Source organism: Lissotriton helveticus, chromosome 6, assembly GCF_964261635.1.
Source record: "Lissotriton helveticus chromosome 6, aLisHel1.1, whole genome shotgun sequence".
Classification (NCBI taxonomy): Eukaryota; Metazoa; Chordata; class Amphibia; order Caudata; family Salamandridae; genus Lissotriton; species Lissotriton helveticus.
This window is the reverse complement of record NC_136067.1, coordinates 865,473,751-865,497,985: the sequence shown is the minus strand read 5'-3', so window position 1 is coordinate 865,497,985 and position 24,235 is coordinate 865,473,751.

Genomic DNA, 24,235 nt, shown 5'->3' with positions numbered 1-24,235 from the left:
GTGCCACCTGCTTTGAGGAGTCAGAGGGAGGCAGTGGCACAGAGGGTGAGGAGAGTCTGCAGGCCGGACCCCATGTGACTGACACATCCTACCATGTGGACGGCTCTGAATCAGACTCTGAGGAGGAGGGGGAATATGCAGCAATGGTCTCTTCTTCATCTTTGGCTGGCCTCTCCTCCTCCAGTACCAACTCCACCCTCCCAGTTGTTAGGGTCCCCAGGGTCCGTGCTAGCCCCCGTGTCTCCTTTGTTCCCGGCACCGCAGCACCTGCCCCTGTGTTCCCTGCTGCCCTCAGTGCTGAGTCTGTGGACCTACTCCGGCAGATTGTAGTAGGTCAGACATCCATGTTGACTGTCCTCCATGGACATACATGACTCATTACACAGTTGGTGTCGTTCATGGAGGGCATGTCATCTGCCATGCCTGATCTACGTCGGAGTGTGGCTGCCATAGAGTCAACACTGACGGCAGCTCTGTATACCCAGCAGCATCTGTCCCCGCCCCATCCTTCACACCCATCCACCTCAGCCTCTCCCATACCTTCCCAACATACACGCAGATGCCACAGGTCAGACACAACACCAGACACACCCAGCACACCCACACGGCAGAAAAAGCTCAAATCTCCATGCACCCAATCTCAAGGGGATGTAGGCACACCCACAGGGAGAGGGGACACACCTCACACATGCATTCACAGACCCAGGACAACAGACTCACAGCACTCTACCTCCACCCCCAATGTGTCCCCGGGTTCAGGTGGTAGTTTTTCCAAACTTGCTCAGGTGTGCAGCCAAGTTTATCTTGCTACTTTCTGCGATGCACCGGCCAGTGTGGGTGAATCCACAACACCTTCACCCACTCCACCTGTCCTTCCCTCTCCTGTCCATGCGGTGCCGGAGGATTCCACAGATGATGCCCCCACTGTTTCCACTGTGGATTGAACTCCATGTGCAGGCAAGTTTGGGTGTAAGAACATCCATGAAGGCACATGACTTGTTTGGACTGGCCATTGGCCTTATGTGAGCGAGGACTCTTATTTGCGTTTTCAATTTTGAACTAGCTGAATAAAGCTATTTTTTTCAGTTTCTGTACTTTAGTTTGTCTGATAATGTCTGTGACTGAATGTGTGGCTGGGAGCTGGTGTGATGTTCAAATTTGGGTATGGTAACATGTGTCTATTTCCTGATGGTAATGAGGTTAACAATGGTATGTTTTAGCTTTAACTGCTGGGCACTGCTGGGGGTCTTAGCCACACACACACTCTAATGCTGGGCACTGCTGGGGGTCTTAGCCACACACACACTTTAATGCTGGGCACTGCTGGGCACTGGTGGGGGTCTTAGCCACACACACACTGTAATGCTGGGCACTGCTGGGCACTGGTGGGGGTCTTAGCCACACACACACACTCTAATGATGGGCACTGGTGGGGGTCTTAGCAACACTCACACTCTAATGCTGGGCCCTGCTGGGCACTGGTGGGGGTCTTAGCCACACACACACTGTAATGCTGGGCACTGCTGGGCACTGGTGGGGGTCTAAGCCACACACACACTCTAATGCTGGGCACTGGTGGGGGTCTTAGCCACACACACACTCTAATGCTGGGCACTGCTGGGCACTGGTGGGGGTCTTAGCCACACACACACTCAAATGCTGGGCACTGCTGGGGGTCTTAGCCACACACAAACTCTAATGCTGGGCACTGCTGGGCACTGGTGGGGGTCTTAGCCACACACACACTCTAATGCTGGGCACTGCTTGGCACTGGTGGGGGTCTTAGCCACACACACACACTCTAATGCTGGGCACTGCTGGGGGTCTTAGCCACACGCACACTCTAATGCTGGGCACTGCTGGGCACTGCTGGTAGTCTTAGCAACACACACACTGTAATGCTGGGCACTGGTGGGGGTCTTAGCCACACACACACTCTAATGCTGGGCACTGCTGGGGGTGTTAGCCACACACACACTCTAATGCTGGTCACTGGTGGGGGTCTTAGCCACACACACACTCTAATTCTGGGCACTGCTGCGGGTCTTAGCCACACACACACTCTAATGCTGGGCACTGCTGGGCACTGGTGGGGGTCTTAGCCACACACACACTCTAATGCTGGGCACTGCTGGGCACTTGTGGGTGTCTTAGCCACACATACACTGTAATGCTGGGCACTGCTGGGCACTGGTCTGGGTCTTAGCCACACACACACACTCTAATGCTGGGCACTGGTGAGGGTCTTAGCCACACACACACTCTAATGCTGGGCACTGGTGGGGGTCTTAGACACACACACACTTTAATGCTGGGCACTGTTGGGGGTCTTAGCCACACACAAACTCTAATGCTGGGCACTGCTGGGCACTGGTGGGGGTCTTAGCCACACACACACTCTAATGCTGGGCACTTCTGGGGGTCTTAGCCACACACACACTCTAATGCTGGGCTCTGGTGGGGGTCTTAGCCACACACACACTCTAATGCTGGGCACTGGTGGGGGTCTTAGCCACACACACACTTTAATGCTGGGCACTGCTGGGCACTGGTGGGGATCTTAGCCACACACACACTGTAATGCGGGGCACTGCTGGGGGTCTTAGCCACACACACACTCTAATGCTGGGCTCTGGTGGGGGTCTTAGCCACACACACACTCTAATGCTGGGCACTGGTGGGGGTCTTAGCCACACACACACTTTAATGCTGGGCACTGCTGGGCACTGGTGGGGGTCTTAGCCACACACACACTCTAATGCTGGGCACTTCTGGGGGTCTTAGCCACACACACACTCTACTGCTGGGCTCTGGTGGGGGTCTTAGCCACACACACACTCTAATGCTGGGCACTGGTGGGGGTCTTAGCCACACACACACTTTAATGCTGGGCACTGCTGGGCACTGGTGGGGATCTTAGCCACACACAAACTGTAATGCGGGGCACTGCTGGGCACTGGTGGGGGTCTTAGCCACACACACACACTCTAATGCTGGGCACTGGTGGGGGTCTTAGCAACACACACACTCTAATGCTGGGCACTGCTGGGGGTCTTAGCCACACACACACACTCTAATGCTGGGCACTGCTGGGCACTGGTGGGGGTCTAAGCCACACACACACTCTAATGCTGGGCACTGCTGGGCACTTGTGGGTGTCTTAGCCACACACACACTGTAATGCTGGGCACTGGTCTGGGTCTTAGCCACACACACACACTCTAATGCTGGGCACTGGTGAGGGTCTTAGCCACACACACACTCTAATGCTGGGCACTGTTGGGGGTCTTAGCCACACGCACACTCTAATGCTGGGCACTGGTGGGGGTCTTAGCCACACACACACTCTAATGCTGGGCACTGGTGGGGGTCTTAGCCACACACACACTCTAATGCTGGGCACTGCTGGGCACTGGTGGGGGTCTTAGCCACACACACACTCTAATGCTGGGCACTGCTGGGGGTCTTAGCCACACACACACTCTAATGCTGGGCTCTGGTGGGGGTCTTAGCCACACACACACTCTAATGCTGGGCACTGCTGGGGGTCTTAGCCACACACACACTCTAATGCTGGGCACTGCTGGGCACTTGTAGGGTCTTAGCCACACACACACTCTAATGCTGGGCACTGCTGGGGTTCTTAGCCACACACACACTCTAATGCTGGGCACTGCTGGGCACTGGTGGGGGTCTTAGCCACACACACACTGTAATGCTGGGCTCTGCTGGGCACTGCTGGGGGTCTTAGCCACACACACACACTCTAATGCTGGGCACTGCTGGGGGTCTTAGCCACACACACTCTAATGCTGGGCACTGCTGGGCACTGGTGGGGGTCTTAGCCACACACACACTCTAATGCTGGGCACTGATTGGCACTGGTGAGGGTCTTAGCCACACACACACTCTAATGCTGGGCACTGCTGGGGTCTTAACCACACACACACTCTAATGCTGGGCACTGCTGGGCACTGGTGGGGGTCTTAGCCACACACACACTCTAATGCTGGTCACTTGTGGGTGTCTTAGCCACACATACACTGTAATGCTGGGCACTGCTGGGCACTGGTCTGGGTCTTAGCCACACACACACACTCTAATGCTGGGCACTGGTGAGGGTCTTAGCCACACACACACTCTAATGCTGGGCACTGGTGGGGGTCTTAGACACACACACACACTTTAATGCTGGGCACTGTTGGGGGTCTTAGCCACACACAAACTCTAATGCTGGGCACTGCTGGGCACTGGTGGGGGTCTTAGCCACACACACACTCTAATGCTGGGCACTTCTGGGGGTCTTAGCCACACACACACTCTAATGCTGGGCTCTGGTGGGGGTCTTAGCCACACACACACTCTAATGCTGGGCACTGGTGGGGGTCTTAGCCACACACACACTTTAATGCTGGGCACTGCTGGGCACTGGTGGGGATCTTAGCCACACACACACTGTAATGCGGGGCACTGCTGGGCACTGGTGGGGGTCTTAGCCACACACACACACTCTAATGCTGGGCACTGGTGGGGGTCTTAGCAACACACACACTCTAATGCTGGGCACTGCTGGGGGTCTTAGCCACACACACACACTCTAATGCTGGGCACTGCTGGGCACTGGTGGGGGTCTTAGCCACACACACACTCTAATGCTGGGCACTGCTGGGCACTTGTGGGTGTCTTAGCCACACACACACTGTAATGCTGGGCACTGGTCTGGGTCTTAGCCACACACACACACTCTAATGCTGGGCACTGGTGAGGGTCTTAGCCACACACACACTCTAATGCTGGGCACTGTTGGGGGTCTTAGCCACACGCACACTCTAATGCTGGGCACTGGTGGGGGTCTTAGCCACACACACACTCTAATGCTGGGCACTGGTGGGGGTCTTAGCCACACACACACTCTAATGCTGGGCACTGCTGGGCACTGGTGGGGGTCTTAGTCACACACACACTCTAATGCTGGGCACTGCTGTGGGTCTTAGCCACACACACACTCTAATGCTGGGCTCTGGTGGGGGTCTTAGCCACACACACACTCTAATGCTGGGCACTGCTGGGGGTCTTAGCCACACACACACTCTAATGCTGGGCACTGCTGGGCACTTGTAGGGTCTTAGCCACACACACACTCTAATGCTGGGCACTGCTGGGGTTCTTAGCCACACACACACTCTAATGCTGGGCACTGCTGGGCACTGGTGGGGGTCTTAGCCACACACACACTGTAATGCTGGGCTCTGCTGGGCACTGCTGGGGGTCTTAGCCACACACACACACTCTAATGCTGGGCACTGCTGGGGGTCTTAGCCACACACACTCTAATGCTGGGCACTGCTGGGCACTGGTGGGGGTCTTAGCCACACACACACTCTAATGCTGGGCACTGATTGGCACTGGTGGGGGTCTTAGCCACACACACACTCTAATGCTGGGCACTTGTGGGGGTCTTAGCCACACACACACTCTAATGCTGGGCACTGCTGGGGGTCTTAGCCACACACACACTCTAATGCTGGGCACTGCTGGGCACTGGTGGGGGTCTTAGCCACACACACACTCTAATGCTGGGCACTGCTTGGCACTGGTGGGGGTCTTAGCCACACACACACACTCTAATGCTGGGCACTGCTGGGGGTCTTAGCCACACGCACACTCTAATGCTGGGCACTGCTGGGCACTGCTGGTAGTCTTAGCAACACACACACTGTAATGCTGGGCACTGGTGGGGGTCTTAGCCACACACACACTCTAATGCTGGGCACTGCTGGGGGTGTTAGCCACACACACACTCTAATGCTGGTCACTGGTGGGGGTCTTAGCCACACACACACTCTAATGCTGGGCACTGCTGGGTGTATTAGCCACACTCACACTCTAATGCTGGGCACTGCTGGGCACTGGTGGGGGTCTTAACCACACACACACTCTAATGCTGGGCACTGCTGGGGGTCTTAGCCACACACACACTCTAATGCTGGGCACTGCTGGGCACTGGTGGGGGTCTTAGCCACACACACACACTAATGCTGGGCACTGCTGGGCACTTGTGGGTGTCTTAGCCACACACACACTGTAATGCTGGGCACTGGTGAGGGTCTTAGCCACACACACACTCTAATGCAGGGCACTGGTGGGGGTCTTAGCCACACACACACTCTAATGCTGGGCACTGCTGGGCACTGGTGGGGGTCTTAGCCACACACACACTCTAATGCTGGGCACTGTTGGGGGTCTTAGCCACACACACACTCTAATGCTGGGCACTGCTGGGGGTCTTAGCCACACACACACTCTAATGCTGGGCACTGCTGGGCACTTGTGGGGTCTTAGCCACACACACACTCTAATGCTGGGCACTGCTGGGGTTCTTAGCCACACACACACTCTAATGCTGGGCACTGCTGGGCACTGGTGGGGGTCTTAGCCACACACACACTGTAATGCTGGGCTCTGCTGGGCACTGGTGGGGGTCTTAGCCACACACACACACTCTAATGCTGGGCACTGCTGGGGGTCTTAGCCACACACACTCTAATGCTGGGCACTGCTGGGCACTGGTGGGGGTCTTAGCCACACATACACTCTAATGCTCGGCACTGATTGGCACTGGTGGGGGTCTTAACCACACACACACTGTAATGCTGGGCTCCGCTGGGCACTGCTGGGGGTCTTAGCCACACACACACACTCTAATGCTGGGCACTGCTGGGGGTCTTAGCCACACACACTCTAATGCTGGGCACTGCTGGGCACTGGTGGGGGTCTTAGCCACACACACACTCTAATGCTGGGCACTGATTGGCACTGGTGGGGGTCTTAGCCACACACACACTCTAATGCTGGGCACTGCTGGGGGTCTTAACCACACACACACTCTAATGCTGGGCACTGCTGGGCACTTGTGGGGGTCTTAGCCACACACACACACACTCTAATGCTGGGCACTGCTGGGGGTCTTAGCCACACACACTCTAATGCTGGGCACTGCTGGGCACTGGTGGGGGTCTTAGCCACACACACACTCTAATGCTGGGCACTGATTGGCACTGGTGGGGGTCTTAGCCACACACACACTCTAATGCTGGGCACTGCTGGGGGTCTTAACCACACACACACTCTAATGCTGGGCACTGCTGGGAACTTGTGGGGGTCTTAGCCACACACACACTCTAATGCTGGGCACTGCTGGGGGTCTTAGCCACACACACACTCTAATGCTGGGCACTGCTGGGCACTGGCGGGGGTCTTAGCCACACACACACTCTAATGCTGGGCCCTGCTTGGCACTGGTGGGGTTCTTAGCCACACACACACTCTAATGCTGGGCACTGCTGGGCGGTCTTAACCACACACACACTCTAATGATGGGCACTGCTGGGCACCTGTGGGGTCTTAGCCACACACACACTCTAATGCTGGGCACTGCTGGGGGTCTTAGCCACATGCACACTAAGATGCTGGGCACTGCTGTTCACTGCTGGGCACTGGTGGGGGTCTTAACCACACACACACTCTAATGCTGGGCACTGCTGGGGGTCTTAGCCACACACACACTCTAATGCTGGGCACTGCTGGGCACTGGTGGGGGTCTTAGCCACACACACACACTAATGCTGGGCACTGCTGGGCACTTGTGGGTGTCTTAGCCACACACACACTGTAATGCTGGGCACTGCTGGGCACTGGTCTGGGTCTTAGCCAAACACACACACTCTAATGCTGGGCACTGGTGAGGGTCTTAGCCACACACACACTCTAATGCTGGGCACTGGTGGGGGTCTTAGCCACACACACACTCTAATGCTGGGCACTGCTGGGCTCTGGTGGGGGTCTTAGCCACACACACACTCTAATGCTGGGCACTGTTGGGGGTCTTAGCCATACACACACTCTAATGCTGGGCACTGCTGGGGGTCTTAGCCACACACACACTCTAATGCTGGGCACTGCTGGGCACTTGTAGGGTCTTAGTCACACACACACTCTAATGCTGGGCACTGCTGGGCACTGGTGGGGGTCTTAGCCACACACACACTGTAATGCTGGGCTCTGCTGGGCACTGGTGGGGGTCTTAGCCACACACACACACTCTAATACTGGGCACTGCTGGGGGTCTTAGCCACACACACACTCTAATGCTGGGCACTGCTGGGCACTGGTGGGGGTCTTAGCCACACACACACTCTAATGCTGGGCACTGCTGGGGACTGGTGGGGGTCTTAGCCACACACACACTCTAATGCTGGGCACTGCTGGGCACTGGTGGGGGTCTTAGCCACACACACACTGTAATGCTGGGCACTGTTGGGCACTGGTGGGAGTCTTAGCCACACACACACTCTAATGCTAGGCACTGCTGGGCACTGGTGGGGGTCTTAGCCACACACACACTCTAATGCTGGGCACTGCTGGGCACTGGTGTGGGTCTTAGCCACACACACACTGTAATGCTGGGCACTGCTGGGCACTGGTGGGGGTCTTAGCCGCACACAAACTCTAATGCTGGCACTGGTAGGGGTCTTAGCCACACACACACTCTAATGCTGGGCACTGGTGGGGGTCTTAGCCACACACACACTCTAATGTTGGGCACTGCTGGGCACTGGTGGGGGTCTTAGCCACACACACACTCTAATGCTGGGCACTGCTGGGAACTGGTGGGGGTCTTAGCCACACACACATTCTAATGCTGGGCACTGCTGGGTACTGGTGGGGGTCTTAGCCACACACACACTGTAATGCTGGGCACTGCTGGGCACTGGTGGGTGTCTTAGCCACACACACACTCTAATGCTAGGCACTGCTGGGCACTGGTGGGGGTCTTAGCCACACACACACTCTAATGCTGGGCACTGCTGGGCACTGGTGTGGGTCTTAGCCACACACACACTGTAATGCTGGGCAGTGCTGGGCACTGGTGGGGGTCTTAGCCACACACACACTCTAATGCTGGGCACTGGTGGGGGTTTTAGCCACACACACTTTAATGCTGGGCACTGCTGGGCACTGGTGGGGGTCTTAGCCACACACACACTCTAATGCTGGGCACTGCTGGGGGTCTTAGCCACACACACACTCTAATGCTGGGCACTGCTGGGCACTGGTTGGGGTCTTAGCCACACACACACTCTAATGCTGGGCACTGCTGGGCACTGGTGGGGGTCTTAGCCACACACACACTCTAATGCTGGGCACTGCTGGGGGTCTTAGCCACACACACACTCTAATGCTGGGCACTGCTGGGCACTGGTGGGGGTCTTAGCCACACACACACTCTAATGCTGGGCACTGCTTGGCACTGGTGGGGGTCTTAGCCACACACACACTCTAATGCTGGGCACTGGTGGGGGTCTTAGCCACACACACACTCTAATGCTGGGCACTGCTGGGCACTGGTGTGGGTCTTAGCCACACACACACTTTAATGCTGGGCACTGCTGGGCACTGGTGGGGGTCTTAGCCACACACAAACTCTAATGCTGGGCACTGGTGGGGGTCTCAGCCACACACAAACTCTAATGCAGGGCACTGCTGGGGGTCTTAGCCACACACACACTCTAATGCTGGGCACTGCTGTGGGTCTTAGCCACAGACACACTCTAATGCTGGGCACTGCTGGGCACTGGTGGGGGTCTTAGCCACACACACACTCTAATGCTGGGCACTACTGGGCACTGGTGGGGGTCTTAGCCACACACACACTCTAATGCTGGGCACTACTGGGGGTCCTAGCCACACACACACTCTAATGCTGGGCGCTGCTGGGCACTGGTGGGGGTCTTAGCCACACACACACTCTAAAGCGGGGCATTGCTTGGCACTGGTGAGGGTCTTAGCCACACACACACTCTAATGCTGGGCACTGCTGGGGGTCTTAACCACACACACAGTCTAATGCTGGGCACTGCTGGGCACTTGTGGGGTCTTAGCCACACACACACTCTAATGCTGGGCACTGCTGGGGGTCTTAGCCACACACACACTCTAATGTTGGGCACTGCTGGGCACTTGTGGGGTCTTAGCCACACACACACTCTAATGATGGGCACTGCAGGGGGTTCTTAGCCACACACACACTCTAATGCTGGGCACTGGTGGGGGTCTTAGCCACACACACACTGTAATGCTGGGCTCTGCTGGGCACTGGTGGGGGTCTTAGCCACACACACACACTCTAATGCTGGGCACTGCTGGGGGACTTAGCCACACACACACTCTAATGCTGGGCACTGCTGGGCACTGGTGGGGGTCTTAGCCACACACACACTCTAATGCTGGGCACTACTTGGCACTGGTGAGGGTCTTAGCCACACACACACTCTAATGCTGGGCATTGCTGGGGGTCTTAACCACACACACACACTCTAATGCTGGGCACTGCTGGGCACTTGTGGGGTCTTAGCCACACACACACTGTAATGCTGGGCACTGGTGGGGGTCTTAGCCACACACACACTCTAATGCTGGGCCCTGCTGGGGGTGTTAGCCACACACACACTCTAATGCTGGGCACTGCTGGGCACTGGTGGGGGTCTTACCCACACACACACTCTAATGCTGGGCACTGCTGGGGGTCTTAGCCACACACACACTCTAATGCTGGGCACTGCTGGGCACTGGTGGGGGTCTTAGCCACATACACACTCTAATGCTGGTCACTGCTGGGCACGTGTGGGTGTCTTAGCCACACACACACTGTAATGCTGGGCACTGCTGGGCACTTGTCTGGGTCTTAGCCACACACACACTGTAATGCTGGGCACTGGTGGGGGTCTTAGCCACACACACACTTTAATGCTGGGCACTGGTGGGGGTCTTAGCCACGCACACACTCTAATGCTGGGCACTGGTGGGGACCTTAGCCACACACACACTCTAATGCTGGGCACTGCTGGGCACTGGTGGGGGTCTTAGCCACACACACACTCTAATGATGGGCACTGCTGGGGGTCTTAGCCACACACACTCTCTAATGTTGGGCTCTGGTGGGGGTCTTAGCCACACACACACTCTAATGCTGGGCACTGCTGGGGGTCTTAGCCACACACACACCCTAATGCTGGGCACTGCTGGGCACTTGTGGGGTCTTAGCCACACACACACTCTAATGCTGGGCACGGCTGGGGTTCTTAGCCACACACACATTCTAATGCTGGGTACTGCTGGGCACTGGTGGGGGTCTTAGCCACACACACACTGTAATGCTGGGCTCTGCTGGGCACTGGTGGGGGTCTTAGCCACACACACACACACTCTAATGCTGGGCACTGCTGGGGGTCTTAGCCGCACACACTCTAATGCTGGGCACTGCTGGGCACTGGTGGGGGTCTTAGCCACACACACACTCTAATGCTGGGCACTGCTGGGCACTGGTGGGGGTCTTAGCCACACACACACTCTAATGCTGGGCACTGCTGGGCACTGGTGGGGGTCTTAGCCACACACACACTGTAATGTTGGGCACTGCTGGGCACTGGTGGGAGTCTTAGCCACACAAACACTCTAATGCTAGGCACTGCTGGGCACTGGTGGGGGTCTTAGCCACACACACACTCTAATGCTGGGCACTGCTGGGCACTGGTGTGGGTCTTACCCACACACACACTCTAATTCTGGGCACTGCTGGGCACTGGCGGGGGTCTTAGCCACACACACACTCTAATGCTGGGCACCGGTGGGGGTCTTAGCCACACACACACTCTAATGCTGGGCACTGCTGGGCACTGGTGGGGGTCTTAGCCACACACACACTCTAATGCTGGGCACTGCTGGGCACTGGTGGGGTTCTTAGCCACACACACACTCTAATTCTGGGCACTGCTGGGGGTCTTAGCCACACACACACTCTAATACTGGGCACTGCTGGGCACTGGTGGGGGTCTTAGCCACACACACACACACACTGTAATGCTGGGCACTGCTGGGCACTGGTGGGGGTCTTAGCCAGCCACACACACACTCTGATGCTGGGCACTGCTGGGGGTCTTAGCCACACACACACTCTAATGCTGGGCATTGCTCGGCACTGGTGGGGGTCTTAGCCACACATACACTCTAATGCTGGGCACTGCTGGGGGTTTTAGCCACACACACGCTCTAATGCTGGGCACTGCTGGGCACTGGTGGGGGTCTTAGCCACACACACACTGTAATGTTGGGCTCTGCTGAGCACTGGTGGGGGTCTTAGCCACACACACACTCTAGGGCTGGGCACTGCTGGGGGTCTTAGCCACACACACACTATAATGCTGGGCATTGCTGGGCACTGGTGGGGGTCTTAGCCACACACACACTCTAATGCTGGGCACTGCTGGGGGTCTTAACCACACACACAGTCTAATGCTGGGCACTGCTGGGCACTTGTGGGGTCTTAGCCACACACACACTCTAATGCTGGGCACTGCTGGGGGTCTTAGCCACACACACACTCTAATGTTGGGCACTGCTGGGCACTTGTGGGGTCTTAGCCACACACACACTCTAATGATGGGCACTGCAGGGGGTTCTTAGCCACACACACACTCTAATGCTGGGCACTGGTGGGGGTCTTAGCCACACACACACTGTAATGCTGGGCTCTGCTGGGCACTGGTGGGGGTCTTAGCCACACACACACACTCTAATGCTGGGCACTGCTGGGGGACTTAGCCACACACACACTCTAATGCTGGGCACTGCTGGGCACTGGTGGGGGTCTTAGCCACACACACACTCTAATGCTGGGCACTACTTGGCACTGGTGAGTGTTGGACAGGCCACGTGTAAGGCTTGCTCCCTCCCCGCACGACCAGGCCCGAGCCCCGCTCCTCAGGCGTTACACGCATCAACCACCCGTTCCCGTCTCCTATAGGGCCCCTGCCCCTGAACATCTCCACATCGTGGGCCCGATTCCCTACCGGCCCTCTCGCCCGGCCTGGGCGCCATCTTGGACACGGCACCACGCGGCCGCGTGGCCTCCGATCAACCCTTGCCCTGGGCCTGGCCAGGCCCCGACATCCCGGCACCACCATCCACCCAGGAGGTGAGCGGACTACTTGGCAGGTCAATGGGAGAAAGAGGTGTCGATGGCTCTCCCCCGCCAGGTGCCGATCGCCCCCCAGCTCCCCCAGGCGCTGGCTCCACCCCCCTGCTGGGTGTCTGGACTCCCTCATCCCGGACCTCCCGACCTCCCAGTGCGAGGGTCCGGACATCAAAGGGCGCCAGACCTATAACTGGCGCAGCTCCAGAGCAGGAAGGCAGTTGTATCCTGGAGTCGAGAGACGCAGTGAAGAACTCATCCCTGACGGACTACTGGCGCTGCCGTAGCCCTGCCTTGCGAACTACCGATCCGCCTGCTGGCGCTGCCGCGGCTCTCTGCACCCATCTTCATCGGGACCTGCTGGCTCCGCCGCGGACCGTCACTACCTTCAACCATCCCGGGACCTGCTGGCTCCGCCGCGGCCCGATCATCTAGAACGCCGAGCTCGAGGATTGTGAGCTAATTCATCTACCACCACATCCCCCAGAGTGGTACCGAGACTGTCCCGCTACCCCCCTTACCCAACCAAGAGACTAGAATAGAGGGGACCCCGGAGTCCAGACCTCCTTGTACCATCTCACCGTACTTAAAGAATTGCTTATAAAGTAACGTTGAACCTTATCCTTGTGTGGTGTACGTCAGTGGGGGGGAAGTTATTTGTCTGTACGATTGCTGGAGACGGATCTCCCCGGAGACCTCTCCCCTTATCCTCGGCCGACCCTCCCGGTCCGTCTAACAGTGAGGGTCTTAGCCACACACACACTCTAATGCTGGGCACTGCTGGGGGTCTTAACCACACACACACACTCTAATGCTGGGCACTGCTGGGCACTTGTGGGGTCTTAGCCACACACACACTGTAATGCTGGGCACTGGTGGGGGTCTTAGCCACACACACACTCTAATGCTGGGCCCTGCTGGGGGTGTTAGCCACACACACACTCTAATGCTGGGCACTGCTGGGCACTGGTGGGGGTCTTACCCACACACACACTCTAATGCTGGGCACTGCTGGGGGTCTTAGCCACACACACACTCTAATGCTGGGCACTGCTGGGCACTGGTGGGGGTCTTAGCCACATACACACTCTAATGCTGGTCACTGCTGGGCACGTGTGGGTGTCTTAGCCACACACACACTGTAATGCTGGGCACTGCTGGGCACTTGTCTGGGTCTTAGCCACACACACACTGTAATGCTGGGCACTGCTGGGCACTGGTGGGGGTCTTAGCCACACACACACTCTAATGCTGGGCACTGGTGGGGGTCTTAGCCACGCACACACTCTAATGCTGGGCACTGGTGGGGACCTTAGCCACACACACACTCTAATGCTGGGCACTGCTGGGCACTGGTGGGGGTCTTAGCCACACACACACTCTAATGCTGGGCACTGCTGGGGGTCTTAGCCACACACACTCTCTAATGTTGGGCTCTGGTGGGGGTCTTAGCCACACACACACTCTAATGCTGGGCACTGCTGGGGGTCTTAGCCACACACACACCCTAATGCTGGGCACTGCTGGGCACTTGTGGGGTCTTAGCCACACACACACTCTAATGCTGGGCACGGCTGGGGTTCTTAGCCACACACACATTCTAATGCTGGGTACTGCTGGGCACTGGTGGGGGTCTTAGCCACACACACACTGTAATGCTGGGCTCTGCTGGGCACTGGTGGGGGTCTTAGCCACACACACACACACTCTAATGCTGGGCACTGCTGGGGGTCTTAGCCGCACACACTCTAATGCTGGGCACTGCTGGGCACTGGTGGGGGTCTTAGCCACACACACACTCTAATGCTGGGCACTGCTGGGCACTGGTGGGGGTCTTAGCCACACACACACTCTAATGCTGGGCACTGCTGGGCACTGGTGGGGGTCTTAGCCACACACACACTGTAATGCTGGGCACTGCTGGGCACTGGTGGGAGTCTTAGCCACACAAACACTCTAATGCTAGGCACTGCTGGGCACTGGTGGGGGTCTTAGCCACACACACACTCTAATGCTGGGCACTGCTGGGCACTGGTGTGGGTCTTACCCACACACACACTCTAATTCTGGGCACTGCTGGGCACTGGTGGGGGTCTTAGCCACACACACACTCTAATGCTGGGCACCGGTGGGGGTCTTAGCCACACACACACTCTAATGCTGGGCACTGCTGGGCACTGGTGGGGGTCTTAGCCACACACACACTCTAATGCTGGGCACTGCTGGGCACTGGTGGGGTTCTTAGCCACACACACACTCTAATTCTGGGCACTGCTGGGGGTCTTAGCCACACACACACTCTAATACTGGGCACTGCTGGGCACTGGTGGGGGTCTTAGCCACACACACACACACTGTAATGCTGGGCACTGCTGGGCACTGGTGGGGGTCTTAGCCAGCCACACACACACTCTGATGCTGGGCACTGCTGGGGGTCTTAGCCACACACACACTCTAATGCTGGGCATTGCTCGGCACTGGTGGGGGTCTTAGCCACACACACACTCTAATGCTGGGCACTGCTGGGGGTTTTAGCCACACACACGCTCTAATGCTGGGCACTGCTGGGCACTGGTGGGGGTCTTAGCCACACACACACTGTAATGTTGGGCTCTGCTGAGCACTGGTGGGGGTCTTAGCCACACACACACTCTAGGGCTGGGCACTGCTGGGGGTCTTAGCCACACACACACTATAATGCTGGGCATTGCTGGGCACTGGTGGGGGTCTTAGCCACACACACACTCTAATGCTGGGCACTGGTGGGGGTCTTACCCACACACACACTCTAATGCTGGGCACTGGTGGGGATCTTAGCCACACACACACTCTAATGCTGGGCACTGCTGGGCACTGGTGGGGGTCTTAGCCACACACACACTCTAATGCTGGGCACTGCTGGGCACTGGTGGGGGTCTTAGCCACACATACACTGTAATGCTGGGCACTGCTGGGCACTGGTGGGAGTCTTAGCCACACACACACTCTAATGCTAGGCACTGCTGGGCACTGGTGGAGGTCTTAGCCACACACACACTCTAATGCTGGGCACTGGTGGGGGTCTTAGCCACACACACACTGTAATGCTGGGCACTGCTGGGCACTGGTGGGGGTCTTAGCCACACACACACTCTAATGCTGGGCACTGCTGGGCACTGGTGGGGGTCTTAGCCACACACACACTCTAATGCTGGGCACTGCTGGGGGTCTTAGCCACACACACACTCTAATGCTGGGCACTGCTGGGCACTGGTGGGGGTCTTAGCCACACACACACTCTAATGCTGGGCACTGCTGGGGGTCTTAGCCACACACACACTCTAATGTTGAGCACTGCTGGGCACTGGTGGGGGTCTTAGCCACACACACACACTCTAATGCTGGGCACTGCTGGGGGTCTTAGCCACACATACACTCTAATGCTGGGCACTGCTGGGGACTGGTGGGGGTCTAAGCCACACACACACTGTAATGCTGGGCACTGCTGGGGGTCTTAGCCACACACACTCTCTACTGCTGGGCTCTGGTGGGGGTCTTAGCCACACACACACTCTAATGCTGGGCACTGCTGGGGGTCTTAGCCACACACACACCCTAATGCTGGGCACTGCTGGGCACTTGTGGGGTCTTAGCCACACACACACTCTAATGCTGGGCACTGCTGGGGTTCTTAGCCACACACACACTCTAATGCTGGGTACTGCTGGGCACTGGTGGGGGTCTTAGCCACACACACACTGTAATGCTGGGCTCTGCTGGGCACTGGTGGGGGTCTTAGCCACACACACACACACTCTAATGCTGGGCGCTGCTGGGGGTCTTAGCCACACACACACTCTAATGCTGGGCACTGCTGGGCACTGGTGGGGGTCTTAGCCGCATACACACTCTAATGCTGGGCACTGCTGGACACTGGTGGGGGTCTTAGCCACACACACACTCTAATGCTGGGCACTGCTGGGCACTGGTGGGGGGTCTAAGCCACACACACACTGTAATGCTGGGCACTGGTGGGAGTCTTAGCCACACACACACTCTAATGCTAGGCACTGCTGGGCACTGGTGGGGGTCTTAGCCACACACACACTCTAATGCTGGGCACTGCTGGGGGACTTAGCCACACACACACTCTAATGCTGGGCACTGCTGGGCACTGGTGGGGGTCTTAGCCACACACACACTCTAATGCTGGGCACTACTTGGCACTGGTGGGGCTCTTAGCCACACACACACTCTAATGCTGGGCACTGCTGGGGGTCTTAACCACACACACACACTCTAATGCTGGGCACTGCTGGGCACTTGTGGGGTCTTAGCCACACACACACTGTAATGCTGGGCACTGGTGGGGGTCTTAGCCACACACACACTCTAATGCTGGGCACTGCTGGGGGTGTTAGCCACACACACACTCTAATGCTGGGCACTGCTGGGCACTGGTGGGGGTCTTAGCCACACACACACTCTAATGCTGGGCACTGCTGGGCACTGGTGGGGGTCTTAGCCACACACACACTCTAATGCTGGGCACTGCTGGGGGTCTTAGCCACACACACACTCTAATGCTGGGCACTGCTGGGCACTGGTGGGGGTCTTAGCCACACACACACTCTAATGCTGGGCACTGCTTGGCACTGGTGGGGGTCTTAGCCACACACACACTCTAATGCTGGGCACTGGTGGGGGTCTTAGCCACACACACACTCTAATGCTGGGCACTGCTGGGCACTGGTGTGGGTCTTAGCCACACACACACTTTAATGCTGGGCACTGCTGGGCACTGGTGGGGGTCTTAGCCACACGCAAACTCTAATGCTGGGCACTGGTGGGGGTCTCAGCCACACACAAACTCTAATGCTGGGCACTGCTGGGGGTCTTAGCCACACACACACTCTAATGCTGGGCACTGCTGGGGGTCTTAGCCACACACACACTCTAATGCTGGGCACTGCTGGGCACTGGTGGGGGTCTTAGCCACACACACACTCTAATGCTGGGCACTGCTGGGCACTGGTGGGGGTCTTAGCCACACACACACACACTCTAATGCTGGGCACTGCTGGGGGTCTTAGCCACACACACACTCTAATGCTGGGCACTGCTGGGCACTGGTGGGGGTCTTAGCCACACACACACTCTAAAGCGGGGCACTGCTTGGCACTGGTGGGGGTCTTAGCCACACACACACTCTAATGCTGGGCACTGCTGGGGGTCTTAACCACACACATAGTCTAATGCTGGGCACTGCTGGGCACTTGTGGGGTCTTAGCCACACACACACTCTAATGCTGGGCACTGCTGGGGGTCTTAGCCACACACACACTCTAATGTTGGGCACTGCTGGGCACTTGTGGGGTCTTAGCCACACACACACTCTAATGATGGGCACTGCAGGGGGTTCTTAGCCACACACACACTCTAATGCTGGGCACTGGTGGGGGTCTTAGCCACACACACACTGTAATGCTGGGCTCTGCTGGGCACTGGTGGGGGTCTTAGCCACACACACACACTCTAATGCTGGGCACTGCTGGGGGACTTAGCCACACACACACTCTAATGCTGGGCACTGCTGGGCACTGGTGGGGGTCTTAGCCACACACACACTCTAATGCTGGGCACTACTTGGCACTGGTGAGGGTCTTAGCCACACACACACTCTAATGCTGGGCACTGCTGGGGGTCTTAACCACACACACACACTCTAATGCTGGGCACTGCTGGGCACTTGTGGGGTCTGAGCCACACACACACTGTAATGCTGGGCACTGGTGGGGGTCTTAGCCACACACACACTCTAATGCTGGGCACTGCTGGGGGTGTTAGCCACACACACACTCTAATGCTGGGCACTGATGGGGGTCTTAGCCACACACACACTCTAATGCTGGGCACTGCTGGGGGTCTTAGCCACACACACACTCTAATGCTGGGCACTGCTGGGCACTGGTGGGGGTCTTAGCCACACACACACTCTAATGCTGGGCACTGCTGGGCACGTGTGGGTGTCTTAGCCACACACACACTGTAATGCTGGGCACTGCTGGGCACTTGTCTGGGTCTTAGCCACACACACACTGTAATGCTGGGCACTGCTGGGCACTGGTGGGGGTCTTAGCCACACACACACTCTAATGCTGGGCACTGGTGGGGGTCTTAGCCACGCACACACTCTAATGCTGGGCACTGGTGGGGGTCTTAGCCACACACACACTCTAATGCTGGGCACTGCTGGGGGTCTTAGCCACACACACACCCTAATGCTGGGTCCTGCTGGCCACTTTTGGGGTCTTAGCCACACACACACTCTAATGCTGGGCACGGCTGGGGTTCTTAGCCGCACACACACTCTAATGCTGGGTACTGCTCGGCACTGGTGGGGGTCTTAGCCACACAAACACTGTAATGCTGGGCTCTGCTGGGCACTGGTGGGGGTCTTAGCCACACACACTCTAATGCTAGGCACTGCTGGGGGTCTTAGCCACACACACTCTAATGCTGTGCACTGCTGGGCACTGGTGGGGGTCTTAGCCACACACACACTCTAATGCTGGGCACTGCTGGGCACTGGTGGGGGTCTTAGCCACACACACACTCTAATGCTGGGCACTGCTGGGCACTGGTGGGGGTCTTAGCCACACACACACTGTAATGCTGGGCACTGCTGGGCACTGGTGGGAGTCTTAGCCACACACACACTCTAATGCTAGGCACTGCTGGGCACTGGTGGGGGTCTTAGCCACACACACACTCTAATGCTGGGCACTGCTGGGCACTGGTGTGGGTCTTACCCACACACACACTCTAATTCTGGGCACTGCTGGGCACTGGTGGGGGTCTTAGCCACACACACACTCTAATGCTGGGCACCGGTGGGGGTCTTAGCCACACACACACTCTAATGCTGGGCACTGCTGGGCACTGGTGGGGGTCTTAGCCACACACACACTCTAATGCTGGGCACTGCTGGGCACTGGTGGGGGTCTTAGCCACACACACACTGTAATGCTGGGCACTGCTGGGCACTGGTGGGAGTCTTAGCCACACAAACACTCTAATGCTAGGCACTGCTGGGCACTGGTGGGGGTCTTAGCCACACACACACTCTAATGCTGGGCACTGCTGGGCACTGGTGTGGGTCTTACCCACACACACACTCTAATTCTGGGCACTGCTGGGCACTGGTGGGGGTCTTAGCCACACACACACTCTAATGCTGGGCACCGGTGGGGGTCTTAGCCACACACACACACTAATGCTGGGCACCGGTGGGGGTCTTAGCCACACACACACACTCTAATGCTGGGCACTGCTGGGCACTGGTGGGGGTCTTAGCCACACACACACTCTAATGCTGGGCACTGCTGGGCACTGGTGGGGTTCTTAGCCACACACACACTCTAATTCTGGGCACTGCTGGGGGTCTTAGCCACACACACACTCTAATACTGGGCACTGCTGGGCACTGGTGGGGGTCTTAGCCACACACACACACACTGTAATGCTGGGCACTGCTGGGCACTGGTGGGGGTCTTAGCCAGCCACACACACACTCTGATGCTGGGCACTGCTGGGGGTCTTAGCCACACACACACTCTAATGCTGGGCATTGCTCGGCACTGGTGGGGGTCTTAGCCACACACACACTCTAATGCTGGGCACTGCTGGGGGTTTTAGCCACACACACGCTCTAATGCTGGGCACTGCTGGGCACTGGTGGGGGTCTTAGCCACACACACACTGTAATGTTGGGCTCTGCTGAGCACTGGTGGGGGTCTTAGCCACACACACACTCTAGGGCTGGGCACTGCTGGGGGTCTTAGCCACACACACACTATAATGCTGGGCATTGCTGGGCACTGGTGGGGGTCTTAGCCACACACACACTCTAATGCTGGGCACTGGTGGGGGTCTTACCCACACACACACTCTAATGCTGGGCACTGGTGGGGATCTTAGCCACACACACACTCTAATGCTGGGCACTGCTGGGCACTGGTGGGGGTCTTAGCCACACACACACTCTAATGCTGGGCACTGCTGGGCACTGGTGGGGGTCTTAGCCACACATACACTGTAATGCTGGGCACTGCTGGGCACTGGTGGGAGTCTTAGCCACACACACACTCTAATGCTAGGCACTGCTGGGCACTGGTGGAGGTCTTAGCCACACACACACTCTAATGCTGGGCACTGGTGGGGGTCTTAGCCACACACACACTGTAATGCTGGGCACTGCTGGGCACTGGTGGGGGTCTTAGCCACACACACACTCTAATGCTGGGCACTGCTGGGCACTGGTGGGGGTCTTAGCCACACACACACTCTAATGCTGGGCACTGCTGGGGGTCTTAGCCACACACACACTCTAATGTTGAGCACTGCTGGGCACTGGTGGGGGTCTTAGCCACACACACACACTCTAATGTTGAGCACTGCTGGGGACTGGTGGGGGTCTAAGCCACACACACACTGTAATGCTGAGCACTGCTGGGGGTCTTAGCCACACACACTCTCTAATGCTGGGCTCTGGTGGGGGTCTTAGCCACACACACACTCTAATGCTGGGCACTGCTGGGGGTCTTAGCCACACACACACCCTAATGCTGGGCACTGCTGGGCACTTGTGGGGTCTTAGCCACACACACACTCTAATGCTGGGCACTGCTGGGGTTCTTAGCCACACACACACTCTAATGCTGGGTACTGCTGGGCACTGGTGGGGGTCTTAGCCACACACACACTGTAATGCTGGGCTCTGCTGGGCACTGGTGGGGGTCTTAGCCACACACACACACACTCTAATGCTGGGCGCTGCTGGGGGTCTTAGCCACACACACACTCTAATGCTGGGCACTGCTGGGCACTGGTGGGGGTCTTAGCCGCATACACACTCTAATGCTGGGCACTGCTGGACACTGGTGGGGGTCTTAGCCACACACACACTCTAATGCTGGGCACTGCTGGGCACTGGTGGGGGGTCTAAGCCACACACACACTGTAATGCTGGGCACTGGTGGGAGTCTTAGCCACACACACACTCTAATGCTAGGCACTGCTGGGCACTGGTGGGGGTCTTAGCCACACACACACTCTAATGCTGGGCACTGCTGGGGGACTTAGCCACACACAAACTCTAATGCTGGGCACTGCTGGGCACTGGTGGGGGTCTTAGCCACACACACACTCTAATGCTGGGCACTACTTGGCACTGGTGGGGCTCTTAGCCACACACACACTCTAATGCTGGGCACTGCTGGGGGTCTTAACCACACACACACACTCTAATGCTGGGCACTGCTGGGCACTTGTGGGGTCTTAGCCACACACACACTGTAATGCTGGGCACTGGTGGGGGTCTTAGCCACACACACACTCTAATGCTGGGCACTGCTGGGGGTGTTAGCCACACACACACTCTAATGCTGGGCACTGCTGGGCACTGGTGGGGGTCTTAGCCACACACACACTCTAATGCTGGGCACTGCTGGGCACTGGTGGGGGTCTTAGCCACACACACACTCTAATGCTGGGCACTGCTGGGGGTCTTAGCCACACACACACTCTAATGCTGGGCACTGCTGGGCACTGGTGGGGGTCTTAGCCACACACACACTCTAATGCTGGGCACTGCTTGGCACTGGTGGGGGTCTTAGCCACACACACACTCTAATGCTGGGCACTGGTGGGGGTCTTAGCCACACACACACTCTAATGCTGGGCACTGCTGGGCACTGGTGTGGGTCTTAGCCACACACACACTTTAATGCTGGGCACTGCTGGGCACTGGTGGGGGTCTTAGCCACACACAAATTCTAATGCTGGGCACTGGTGGGGGTCTCAGCCACACACAAACTCTAATGCTGGGCACTGCTGGGGGTCTTAGCCACACACACACTCTAATGCTGGGCACTGCTGGGGGTCTTAGCCACACACACACTCTAATGCTGGGCACTGCTGGGCACTGGTGGGGTTCTTAGCCACACACACACTCTAATGCTGGGCACTGCTGGGCACTGGTGGGGGTCTTAGCCACACACACACACTCTAATGCTGGGCACTGCTGGGGGTCTTAGCCACACACACACTCTAATGCTGGGCACTGCTGGGCACTGGTGGGGGTCTTAGCCACACACACACTCTAAAGCGGGGCACTGCTTGGCACTGGTGGGGGTCTTAGCCACACACACACTCTAATGCTGGGCACTGCTGGGGGTCTTAACCACACACATAGTCTAATGCTGGGCACTGCTGGGCACTTGTGGGGTCTTAGCCACACACACACTCTAATGCTGGGCACTGCTGGGGGTCTTAGCCACACACACACTCTAATGATGGGCACTGCAGGGGGTTCTTAGCCACACACACACTCTAATGCTGGGCACTGGTGGGGGTCTTAGCCACACACACACTGTAATGCTGGGCTCTGCTGGGCACTGGTGGGGGTCTTAGCCACACACACACACTCTAATGCTGGGCACTGCTGGGGGACTTAGCCACACACACACTCTAATGCTGGGCACTGCTGGGCACTGGTGGGGGTCTTAGCCACACACACACTCTAATGCTGGGCACTACTTGGCACTGGTGAGGGTCTTAGCCACACACACACTCTAATGCTGGGCACTGCTGGGGGTCTTAACCACACACACACACTCTAATGTTGGGCACTGCTGGGCACTTGTGGGGTCTGAGCCACACACACACTGTAATGCTGGGCACTGGTGGGGGTCTTAGCCACACACACACTCTAATGCTGGGCACTGCTGGGGGTGTTAGCCACACACACACTCTAATGCTGGGCACTGATGGGGGTCTTAGCCACACACACACTCTAATGCTGGGCACTGCTGGGGGTCTTAGCCACACACACACTCTAATGCTGGGCACTGCTGGGCACTGGTGGGGGTCTTAGCCACACACACACTCTAATGCTGGGCACTGCTGGGCACGTGTGGGTGTCTTAGCCACACACACACTGTAATGCTGGGCACTGCTGGGCACTTGTCTGGGTCTTAGCCACACACACACTGTAATGCTGGGCACTGCTGGGCACTGGTGGGGGTCTTAGCCACACACACACTCTAATGCTGGGCACTTGTGGGGGTCTTAGCCACGCACACACTCTAATGCTGGGCACTGGTGGGGGTCTTAGCCACACACACACTCTAATGCTGGGCACTGCTGGGGGTCTTAGCCACACAC